General features: G+C 37.6%; 1 long non-coding RNA gene across 2 annotated transcripts in view; it reads left to right on the plus strand.

Annotated features, from left to right (window-relative positions):
- LOC111773821 (uncharacterized) overlaps positions 1-12,561 on the plus strand; it is a 52,530-nt gene that overhangs the window by 17,680 nt on the left and 22,289 nt on the right. For both annotated transcript variants that reach the window (XR_011440226.1, XR_002808442.2), the window contains exon 2: positions 8,111-8,193. This is a non-coding gene — a long non-coding RNA (uncharacterized lncRNA). The remainder of the gene's footprint in view (positions 1-8,110; positions 8,194-12,561) is intronic.

The raw sequence follows: 12,561 nt of genomic DNA on the forward strand, positions 1-12,561 counted from the left end.
ATTAAGTGTGATAAAGACTAAAATAAGGGAAATGTAGGATGCTCTTGGAGCACGTAGCAATAAATCTGTCCTTAACTAGAAGTCTTTAGACACGTATTCTGACATTTTAACTAGGAATTTTGTAAATAACTTGCAATCTCTTAAAGCATCCATTTTTCACTCTCTACTTATAGTATTTTTTAAAATAAAATAAATATGGTCATATTAATATAATCCAATTTCTTACAGGTTAACAAGAAACTCTCATGATGTTAAGTTTTCTGCAGTTGTGATCCCATTTCTCTACCTACCCTTTGCAATGCAATTCTGAATAAATTTTCAATTTATAAAGAAATCAAAGTTCCCAAATTAAATTATTTATATACATATAATATATAAATATATGTAAACATAAAATACAGATCATATAGAATATACAATTTATTGTATGGATATATCTTATGTAAATATATTTCATATAAATATCTGACATACATATGTTCATATATAGAGATGTTTCTGTCAGAATACAAGGGACACTTTTCTGTGAATCCTAAAACAATATTTGGAAAGCAAGGGTATCTTGGATTGTACACACATACAAAGGAGGGCTTATAAAACAACGTGTTAGGAATCGAGGTGACGTTGTCACCAGGGTTTTGAATGGTGAATGTTCACTTCACCTTTTCCTGTGTGCAGATATTTTAGTAAACGTTAAAAATCCTGTTTGGGCTTTACTCCTCTTGGCCTCTTTTCCCTTCAACACATTCTAAGCAGGCTTTTGCCAGCACCACGCCACTGAAACTACTTTTCTTCATGGTCGTCTGTGACCTCCAGGTTGATTCAGTTGTCAATTTTCAGTCTTTGTCTTGACTCGGCTGCAGCATTTGACATAGATGAGTACCCTCTTCTCCTTGAAACACTCTCTAGGATGTGACTTACAGACCACCACACTCCCCTAGATTTTCCGCCTATCTCATTGCCACTCTCTGAGTTTCATTTGCTGCTTCCTCCTCTCTCTTACCTCTAAACATTGAAGTTCTCAGAGCTCAGACCTCAGATCCTTTCTTTGCCTATTTATAGTCACTCTTCAGTGACTGAATTCACCTTAAAGGCTTTAGATATGATCTATACTCTGATATCTCCCAAGCATATATTTTTATTATGTTGTCTCTTTCCTCAGATCTGTTAGCATTTGCTTAATATATTTAGGTGCTGTGATGTTGGGTGCACATATATTTACAATTTTTATATTATCTTGATGAATTGACCCCTTTATCATTATATAATGACCTTCTTTGTCTCTTGTTACGGTTTTTGACTTAGAGTCTATTTTGTCTGATAAAAGCATAGCTATTCCTGCTCTCTTTTGCTTTCCATTTGCATGGAATATCTTTTTCCATCCCTTTGTTTCGAGCCTATATGAGACTTTAAAGCTGAAGTGAGTCTCTGGTAGGCAGCATATAGTTCTGTCCTTTTTTTTTTCATCCATTCAGCCACTCTATGCCTTTTGATTGAAGAATTTAATCCATCTGTATCTAAAGTAATTAGTGATGGATAAGGACTTACTCATGCCATTTTATTGTTTTCTGGCTGTTTGGTAGTTTTCTTATTCCTTTCTTCCTCTTTTTCTCTCTTTCTTTGTGAATTGATGACTCTTCATAGTGGTACGCTTTGATTCCCTTCTCTTTGTCTTCTGTGTATTTGCTAATAGATGCTCCACTGAGAGATTTTTTCTTGAAAGTAGCAACAACTGTTAAGGTTACTAAAAATGATTTGGTTTCTTAGACCAGGAAGTGCTAGTACAAGGAAGCAATCCCTTGTAGACATAGCACTAACTTTGAAATGGATGGGAAAGCACCAGTGCAAAGACGTAAACCAGCCTGTTATTGTCAGCCTCCACTAATTTGAAGGGAAATGAAGCCACATAGTCCATGTGCAGGAGCAGTGGGAAAAAAGCTGTAGAGTCTGTGTGTGTGTGTTGGAGTTGAAACTCAACATTTTGGAAAACAGGTTGATAAGTTATGGACAATAAGAAGAAATCTGGAGTTCAACAGAACCATGTTGACCATCTGAGGTGTTTATACACCAGTCAATAAGGAATAAGAAATAGTAAGAAAAGCTTGGAAGCCTAATTTGTGACCATAAAAACAAGTGAAGAGTCTTACTTGCCAAAGTCAAGTGCTTAAGTAACGCCACAGTCCTTTGTTATTCAGGGGTAGGGGCTGAAGTACTTTCATGCCTTGGGATTGCACAACAAGTCATGAGGGCAGTATGATTACTGATAAGCAAGGCAGGAGTTCTTTCACATTCAGTGCATCTTGCTGATAACATCCTTACTCTTTAAGTCCTGTGGCCTCACATAATCCAGCAGCTCTTCTTCCATTGTGCCACAGTCTGGCATGGGCATCTTTGCAGAAGCCCAGAGCCCTGGGGCCGGAGTCTAGCTTACCTAGATTCTGTATGTACCCATCGCCTTCTTTGGCCTCCAGACTTCCTCAGGGCTGTCCCTGATGGGCTACAAGATAGCTATATTCCTCTCCATCTAAATCTGTTCCTTCCTCAGACTTGGGAATCTTTCTCATTTCCCTCACATTATCTCTTCCTTTCCTCCTTCTTTCTACCTTCTACTCTCCTCAGCTACCCCTGACACACCAAGCAAGTATAGTCTCTTCAACGAGCTATTGCACACAAACTTCTCCAAAAGGGGCCTATCTGTCTTACTGGAGAAAGAAAGAGGAATAGATTACATCAGACACATAAGACGAATCAATATCTCCATAAATTATTCTTTTATGACTGTGTAATCAAAACTGTACGGGAAAGCATACTGTCTGTGTTTTCTTAAATCATTCCTTGCAATTCTTCTTCATTTCCTCTGAACCAAAAACTGCTGAAATTTTAAAACTCTACTGGTAAGTTACCAATTAAATCAGGAAATTATTTTCTAGTTATTTTCATCAAGGATGGAGTTTATACACACCTGTTCACTGATTCTCAGTATGTAGCATTGTGATAATTTGTTTTTAGTGTTTCCAAAACATATTCAGAGACAGAAATATCCTTTAGGCAGAATAAAAAGGCCCTATACCTTTAAAATTTCCTTCCCTGACTGAAATATTACTGACTATATTAGAGGTACCAAGGTAAATCGTCCTACCTTAAATGATGAATATCTAAATTATTTTTTTACATTATTTTGTTGTAAATGAACCTTTAATGAAAGAAGATAGAGATGTTTCAGTAGAGAATTAGCAACAGAAGACTTCAAAGGCTTCCCTTGGGAGGATAACCAGTGATTATTTTGATTATTTTTTTTTTATTTTGCAATACATGCTCTCCCTTATTCTCCAGCTTTCTTTCTCTGAACATCAGCATTTTGTCTGGCTGCATTTTATAATATATTAGGATTCTTCCATTTGACATGTGGCTAATAGTAAGTGTTCCCTCGGTGGCTTGTATATTAAAGCTGAGCCTCACGGAAAAGCTGCTTTATCATACAATGTGAAAGATTTTGCCAAGTTGGAAAAACCAATTAGAGTGATAATAAAATATATAGACAAAAGTCATAAAGATGTATTTCTAGAAAGAGGGAGGATAAGTCTAGATTAAGGAGAGGGAGTAATATTACCAAAGTTGCGCCTAAACAGGACGGTTTATGGCACTAGAAATACATTTTTCTCAGGGCAGGCTTTGACCCGCCTAAGACAGTTTATCAGAATGTGACTGGATCCAAGACTTCATAAGGCAACGGGTGGCCACACAGAAAGAAGGTCAATATTTAAATGGATAATTAGGAATTATATCTGTTTTTTAACCTATAGGTATACTGTCATATATCTCCTTCAATCTAATAGAAGAGGGAATTCTAAGTATATAAGTATCTTGAAACTACATAACCAGAGGGGCTGAGGGACAGTATAACACACTATTGAATCATTCCCCATGGTGCACATATGTGTATATGGAGCTGGGAGTGTCCTGGAGGATTATGCTTACTTAATTTCTGCTTCTCCCTCCCACCTCCTACTCCACTAATCTCAACACAGAAACACACACACACACACACATGACCTTAATATAGGTTATCTCATTTAAGTGTTTTTGTTTTCTTTTGTTTTTGCAAACAGGAAGTGCATATTAAATACCTGTTTATTAGATCACCCTGATACCTAATTCTATGCATTATTCATGCAAAATTCTGTAACAGTAAAATAACATTATTTCCATTTTATAGACTTACATAGAGAGGTTAAGTTTCTTGTTCGGGGTCAATAATTTCTCATGTAGACTACTGCAGTTGTCTCTAACTCTTCTCTTTACTTCATGTTAGAGATAGATTAAGACCCAATCTTCTAACCTTTTTCTTTGTTTGTTTAAAGATTGGCACCTGAGCTAACATTTGTTGCCAATATTTTTTCCTTTTCTTCTTCTTCCTCTTCTTCCCAAAGCCCCCCAGTACATAGTTGTATATACCAGTTTTGAGTGCTTCTGGCTGTGCCATATGGGACCCCGCCTCAGCATGGCCTGATGAGCAGTGCCATGTCGGCACCCAGGATCTGAACAGGCAAAAACCTGGGCCACCCTGGGCACACAAACTTAACCACTTGGCCACAGTCCGGCCCTGGAACGTTCCAACTTTCAAGACTCATTCTCATCACATCATGTCAGCTAGCACATGATATCAACACGACTTATTACTGATAATGTTGACCTTGATTAAGGTCATATTTGACAGGATTCTCCACTGCAAAGTTATAATTTTTCCATTTCAATACTCTATGAGTTAGAAGGGAATCACTATGTCTGGCTCACACTCAAGGAGAGGAGAATTAAACTTCACGATCGGGAGGGAAGATATCAAACAGTTTGTGGTCATACGTTAAAATCGCCACGGTAATTAATGTATTTGGGGGAAGCTACTTTGAATCTATGCCAATTGCCTTAAAGTTTTCCAGTTAATTTTAGCATTCATCAGTTGATTTTGCCTGCATAAATTATTTCTGTGGCATTCTAATGGTGATTTTCTACTTCCTTCATTCCTTCTACAGTTGTTAATGGTAGATCTTCTGTAAGGAAAACTTATCCCTTTTCCTTCCATTTATTTATTGAATCATTTACTTATGCCAATATGGACTTATGGATATTTATTATATTCTTTCAGTTATAATCCAATGATACAGTTATTTATTAAAGTGTTCAAATTATTCTAGCATTAGCCGTTGGGAACTATTGAAGTTGACTTCTTTGACCTTTTGACATACCCCCATGTTTTCTCCCATTTTTAAACACTTCCTTGCTTTCTGGCACAACCAGATGCTCCAGGCTAGTCTCATATTATTCCTTGCTCCAGCACTAGAATCAGCTATTTTTACAAGGAGCTGTGATTGCTTTTACTGAAGAATGGTACTCACAAATCAAGATTAGGGGATGTTTTGTGATTTTTAATAGACTGAGTTTTTTCTTTTTTGTTGTGAAAATATTTGATTTTTGTGTAGTCAAATGTATTCACTTAGTTTCTGCTTTTGGCTTAATGCTTATGTAGGGGAGGAAGACATTTCCTCTACCCACTGTGGGTTCTTTTGGTGGGAGAATGAATTAAATTCACATGAGACAGAATAACAGGAGAAAATTAAACAAAGCTTTATAACACATATACATGGGAGAGGCTCAGGCAAGCTGAGCAACTGCCAAAATGGCTGAAGCCCCCACCTTAAATATCATCTTTAGCTAAAGACAAAGGAGGATGCTGGGGGTGGAGGGAAGTTAATCATGGGAGATTACCACACAAGTACAGTAAACAAATGCAGATTTAAGTCCTTGCCTTTGGCGTTGATTAAGAGTTTCTAGAGATAAGTTCATCCCCCCTTCTTCCTGGTACAGAGAGGGAGACACTTTTACAGTTGGAGATTTCCTTTACAATGTAAATGTCTCTTAACAAAGGATAAGTAAACTCTGCTTCTCAGAGTTCCTTTCCTGTCTGCAGTTTATTAAAAGTAACCAGCCCCAAATAATCCTCATGCCAAAGAGACATATGTTGGGGTGGCCAATGCCAGTCCCCCACACTTAGAAAGACCTTCCTTAACTCACTATATGTAAATAGTCACCAATATGTCTTTAAGTAATAATATCAACAATCTTTCAGAACTCTGAGGTTAATTGACAAGAAGTCCTCTCTTTCACTGCTAGGAAAAATAGCCAGTCATGGTGTCTTTGACTTACCAGCCAGTTAGCACAACTGTGTTAGTCAGGCATGCCCGCAAACCTTGTATTTCATTACTGATCTCTGCAAAGACAGCTTTAGGTGTGCTGGTGGTAGATATGTATTGTTTGCAAATATTCCTTGTATATGTAAGATTTTTGAAACTTGGCGTGGGCTACCAAAGAGTCCGCTCAGAGCCCATTTTTAATAGTAATGAATAAGATCAGATCTCTTGAGCCAAAGTGAAAAGTCATAGTAGCAAACTGCCTCTCCCTAGTACTGATGAATTTCTTCTCACCTTCTGCTTTCTGCTACACAGTTGTTTATGAGGAAGTCATGGAATTACATTGAGGAGTTAGTGGATGTGGTATGAAAGGACTTGGCACTTACAAAATATTTGCTTGGAGTCAAGAGTGGTCCAGGGCAATGGAGTGTACGTGGTTGGGGGCACAGGGGTGAGTTACATATTATGGGAGAAGAGGTGACTCCATCGGCCAGTAAAGTTCCCTAAGATTTTTCTAGTCAAATGGTCTCTATTTATGATTTACCTAGTTAAGCACATATTTAAAATAAATAATACAAGTACTACAGCTCCTAGACCACCAATCCCCTCAGCATTATGATACTAAGAATTATCAAGATAATTACACCTTTTAAAACATTACCTAAAAAGTGCAGGAAAAGGTAGAGAAACTAAGGTCTTCATTGCTGACTTCTGGCACTATCTTCCCAGATAAACTGTAAGCCAGAAGAACTGCTAACATTTAAGAGATTCTGTGTACTGTTACCAGTTAACTTCCTTTAAAAAATTTATATGTGTGTGTGTGTATATATACATATGCACATACACACATACACATAAATTCATGTATATACTGATATATGCACTCATACACATAAAGATACTTATGTGCCTATATATTTATGTTATATAGTAGCTCACTGTTCTTATTTTTCTATTACTTCTTCATTTGACTCAACAATATGTGGTTTTAGAGACATTTCCCTGTTAATATTTGTAGTTTGGATTGTTTTTAAATGCCATAGTTAATTTAACTATTTCTCTAGTTTTTGACTTTAGGTTTCCTCTAAATTTTTGCTTTCAATACGAAGATATTATGAGCATATTTGGAGCATGCCTCTTTCCTACAATCCAATATTGCAATTGCGTAGTCAAAGAAATGTATATTTCAAACTTAATAGATGTAGTGATATTAACCTCCATGGAGGTTTAAAAGTTCTCCCTCCTTGCTTTGCCAAAACTAAAAATTGTCAAACCTTTAAGCTGTGGCGAAGCTGATAAGAAAAAATTATACCTCATAGTTTTAGTTTTCATTTGCAGATTTCTTCTGTGATAAAGCATGTTTCCTATGTTTAAAAGCCACTGTATTTTCTTTTTTGGAATTGCCTGTCTATAGCCTTTTCTTATTTTTTCTATTGGACGGTTTCTATTTGTAAGAATTTCTGACATGTTAAGAATATTAATCTTCTGTTGCACATATTGCAATCTCTTTAGTCACTAATTAATCCTCTTTACCATACTTTTAGACATGTTGGAGTTTTCCTTGTGTAGTTTAATGTGTTATTTTTTTCGTTTATGCCTTTGCGTTTCATGGTTATTTTGTTTCCATGATCTATTTATCTTTTATTGTGCCGATACCACAATGTTTTAAATATTTAAGATTTATAGGATATTTTAATACCTAGTAGGGTAATTACATTCTCTTTGTTCTTTTTCAAAATATTACTGACTACTCTTGCATTTTTAAATCTATTTCTGTTTTAATCGTTAATATCAATTTCTACCTTGTCTGTTCTTTTCCTAGGCCTTTCTGTTAAAAACTTAATTCATTTACTTTCAACTGTCCTCCTATTTTAATGAGTGCATTTAAGACAGTGCATTTCCCTTGTTTTGACTGTATCTCATAGGTTTCGATATGCAGAGTTGCATTGCAATTCCCACTTGATTATTGTCTGGAAACAGTGAGAACTACAAAGTGACTCCACCTACAGTAAGTAACTGCTCTGTTGGTTGACTCTGCTTTTTCCTTCTAGTCGTGGACCCTGCCTCCTCTGACAGGAGTAACATTGAGGTTCTTGATCTTACCTCCTGTGACAGAGGTTTCCTGTGCATTTCTTGGGTGCTGCTTTCCTCTGTTTCTGTTCTTTTTGGAGAATTACTCCAGTTTATGACCCAATAATAGTTCTTTCTGTTTGGTTGGTTGTTTTTTAAGTGTATCGTGTGTGTGTGTGTGTATTTGGTGGTAGGAGCATTTGGTGCGTGTACTCAGTCTGTCATCTTGAAATTAGAGTCCCTATTTCCTAAATGTCAGAAATAAGGTAGACATGGGACTCCGGGGACACCAAATATGAGCTAGGAATAGCGCTCTCCTTCACTGTGAACTGCTGTCTTTTTGTATGTTTCCTAAAGTAAAGCACATTTGGATTAAGGTTTGCCTTTTTGCCAACTGACCCTTTGGATGAACTTGGGTACATCCTGCCTCTGCTACTCCAAGCCAAGGGACTGGTTCCTTTGAGGTCATTTATACTAATTCTCCCAGTTGGCTTTTCCTTTCCTAGTGGTGAATCATCCAGCCATTTCCCAATTTTGTCTCACCTGAATTCTATCTTGCTGTAAATCTTTGAAATCCTAGTTTCCAGAGCTGATAGAGATGCCCCTATTTAAATATATCTTTGGGAATTTAATGATGGAAAGGATTTAAATACATCAAGTGAGAGGAATCTAAAACTGGGAATCCCAACAGCATCTTAGTAAAACAAACTCGACCTGATTAATCTCTTTGACTTCTAAAGTCATTAGTGAAACCAAAAGGCATTTAAGCAAAACAACAAAGTCAAAAGTATACTATTGAAGAACAACTGCCCAGGAGAGCTAACATAATTTCCTTTGTTAAAAAAATTTAAAGTAAAAGATGGGGGCCATTTTTTAAAAATAGGTAAGTTCCGTGTGCCACACTGATGAGACTGTAGATACAATCTCTCAAGCTTTAGATCTAACATGCAGTGAGTTTGTATGTATGATGTATGTATGTATATACGTATTTTGGCATGAAAATACTCTGTAAATTCATTTAAACAATGAGATAACCAGAGAAAAACTTTCCTCATTTTGTGATCTTTCAGGAGGTATTTTAAATAGTTTTGTTATTGTCAGTTCAACCTGTGACATCTCATTCTGTGAATGTTGCAATGCCTCAGAGCCACTCTGAGTCCCGGAATTTTTATTAATACAGGCCTCTGATATCAATTAGACTGGCAGGAAATCACCTTGGTCAGCTGTGTATACCCTAACTAATAGATAGTTTTATAAGTACATAAAACATGGATAAGGACCAAGCAACCTTCAAAGTATACTCTTATTTGTTCTTAATTCCTCATCTAAGTTTGGATAAGCACAGATGGGGCCATTCTAAAACAGTCTGTGATCTTGATACTCAAAATGTGATCTCAGAACAGAAGAATAAGCATTGCCTGGAATCTTCTTAGAAATGTGGATTCTCAAACCCCTCCCCAGATCTATTGAATGAAAATTGGCCTGTTAGTATGATCCCCACATGATGTGTTTGCATATTTAAAAAACACTGCTGGGTAATTTAATCAGACTCTCTCCTGCTGTTAAAAAATGCAAGGATACAATGAGCAATAACAAACCTGACATGTTTTCTTTCTCAATTTCTTTCAAATGTATACTTCCAGTAATCCTGAAAATGTGTACTATCCTTTCAACCTGACCATTAACTATAACGATAATAATCTTGTTCCTGGATTCTTTATGTTTGTTGGCGATGAAGGCAGACCTATTCTTTCATTACTCTAGATTAAGTCTTTGTTATCTCTAACACACGCTAATAACATAAGCTTCCTATCTAGTCTCCTTGCTTTCAGCATTAGCCTTTTCAGATTACTTTTCACACAGCTATGAGACAGACTTATCTACAATGAAAACCCAATTCTATCAGGCTTCTGCTATTATCCTGTCATATCTCTCTATAACTTTCAGGATGAAATGACAAATTCTTGGTGTACCATTTAAGGAATTTCATCCCCTTCCTAGCTTGTAAATTACAGCCACCAAGAATGGAGCAAACGCTCCTGATGCTCTCCATAGCCTCTCGGCCCACCTGGCACTCTGAAATCTCTCTCCTTCAATCTTCTGGGGCTCTCTTCTTCTCTGCCCAAGGATTTTCTCTTCAAGGCCAGAGTTTGGGGTGAAGTGTAACTTTTGGAAGTGGTAGGAGTTAAAACCCCTGGGCAACCTTCAAACAATTGGGGTCAAAGTAAGTAGATAAATATCTCAGCCTCACTGTCCTCTCATGGGGCAATCCTCTGATCTATCTTCTCACGGTCTCTCCAGGGTTCTCCAGTGGAACTGTGTTCCAGTTGCTCAAATAATAACTGGCTCAATAACATGCTTTATTTTGGCTTTTCTCTCTTTTCACTTTCCCCACTCCTCACATGTGCTTCGTGGAATCACCTCACAAAACTACTTGACCCCAAGTGCTTCACTAACGGTCTGCTTTCTGGGGGGAACTGAAGTAAAAGCAGTTAGTACTGGATGTGACCCTTGAAAGCAGGTTCTTCTCTTTGGATTCTGAAGTTGGATCACCTGTAAATGAGATGGAAATGGATCGCTTTGCTGGTGGTAAGTGGGATGGTGATGAGCCTTGGTGCTGGGGTACTGGGACTAGGTAGAGATGGAATGGCAAGCACTGGCTTATGCAAGAATGCTAGCACTTGGAACATATGAAGTCAAATGTGATTAAAAGGATAGTGGAGTTGGTTGGCATTTGTTAAGTGCTCAGGAATTCTTAAAGAAGGAGAATGTAAGGCTTAGATTAGCAAACTGTGTTTTCAGAGCATGCTGTGAAATCCAGAAGGCCTCTATGCCAGCATTTAAGGAGACTCCTATCTTTTGAAGCTAGAGAAGCTACTTGCCTGTTATAACCTCAGTAGCTAGGGTAAGATTTCAATATAGCACAAGTGGCTGACATATAGTCCTTGTGGCACTAGATTCCAGACCTGAGCCAATTGTCAGACGCTGGGCCCATCAATCAAAGGGAGACTAGGACCTCTTCAGAAAGAATTCCTGCAAAACCTCTATAAGAATTGACAGTAAATATTACCCCAATCCCTTTCCAAAGAAACCTGCACCCATTTACCAAAGCAATACCTGGATATTTTGAGTCATTGTGTACAGTGTCTGAGCTGACATTAATACTAGGGTCCTAAATACTTCCATGGTCCTGTTATTAGAGTGGATGCAAATAGAGGCCAAGTAATAAGCAGAATAGAGTTCAAATCCATGTCTCTGATCCATGAATGCATAATCAGAATGAATATTTGTATCAGCTACTAGAACCCTCTAAATGAGTTTCTTACCTGTGGAATAAGAGTTGTTACGATAGAAGAACCATGTGGAAGCTCTTGAAACTACTTCTCTGGGCCAAAATAGCAAATGAGAGGCAATACTACGTTCACATTAGAATTGTAGAGATTAGTGCTATTTTCAAAGATTCAAAAGAATCAGAAGTAGTGATGATTATTTAATAAATCCATTTGTGCCTCTGCATATACCACACTTACCAGTAGTGCTTTGGACTACTTAATGAGTGACATGGAAGCCGGGTAATTTTTGGTTAAATTTCAAGCAAGGGAGGCCTTTTCAGTACCTACAGAGTGTCGTACAAGCTGTTCTGGTGCTTGAGCCATCTGATCTGGCAGATCCAATGGTGCTATCGGTATCCGTGGAAGATATACTGTGGGGAGCCGCTGGTGAGTCCAAATAGAAGAGATATACACAGATTCCCTATGGTCTTAGTGCAAAACTGTCTATTCTGAAGCAGATAATCACTTATTATTTGAAAAGTAGCTCCTCATAAGTTCTAGGAAAAGCAGTGACTGAGCACCAGACCTTGTGCAATCAATTGACATTATAACCAGGGCCATCTAACATGACCTTAGTATTGTGAGATATCCACCAATTTATAAGAAATAGCAGGTACAACAACAAAATTTATCATATGATGAAAATGGTATATTTGGAACCAAGCCTAAGCTGGTCCAGAAGATGCAAGCTACACAAATAGGTGGCTCGGGCTCCTGCATCACCTGTGTGTGTTGCCCTGATAACTCTCGCCCAGCTTACACCTATGGATTCAGGAGGAGTGCTATATGACCAGTTCATAGAAGAGAAAGTTAAGCCTGCTTCGTAGATGAGTCTGTGGATATATTGGCACTAGCTTAAAATGGAGAGTTCTTTCATTAGAATCCACTTAGGCATGGTTTTAGGTTGGTCATAGAAGCCTGGAAAGAGTAATACGGGAAGGGTGAAAGTAGTCTGGGGAAGACGTATGTGGATG

This window comes from Equus caballus, chromosome 6 (genome assembly GCF_041296265.1).
Source record: "Equus caballus isolate H_3958 breed thoroughbred chromosome 6, TB-T2T, whole genome shotgun sequence".
In the NCBI taxonomy this organism is placed as follows: Eukaryota; Metazoa; Chordata; class Mammalia; order Perissodactyla; family Equidae; genus Equus; species Equus caballus.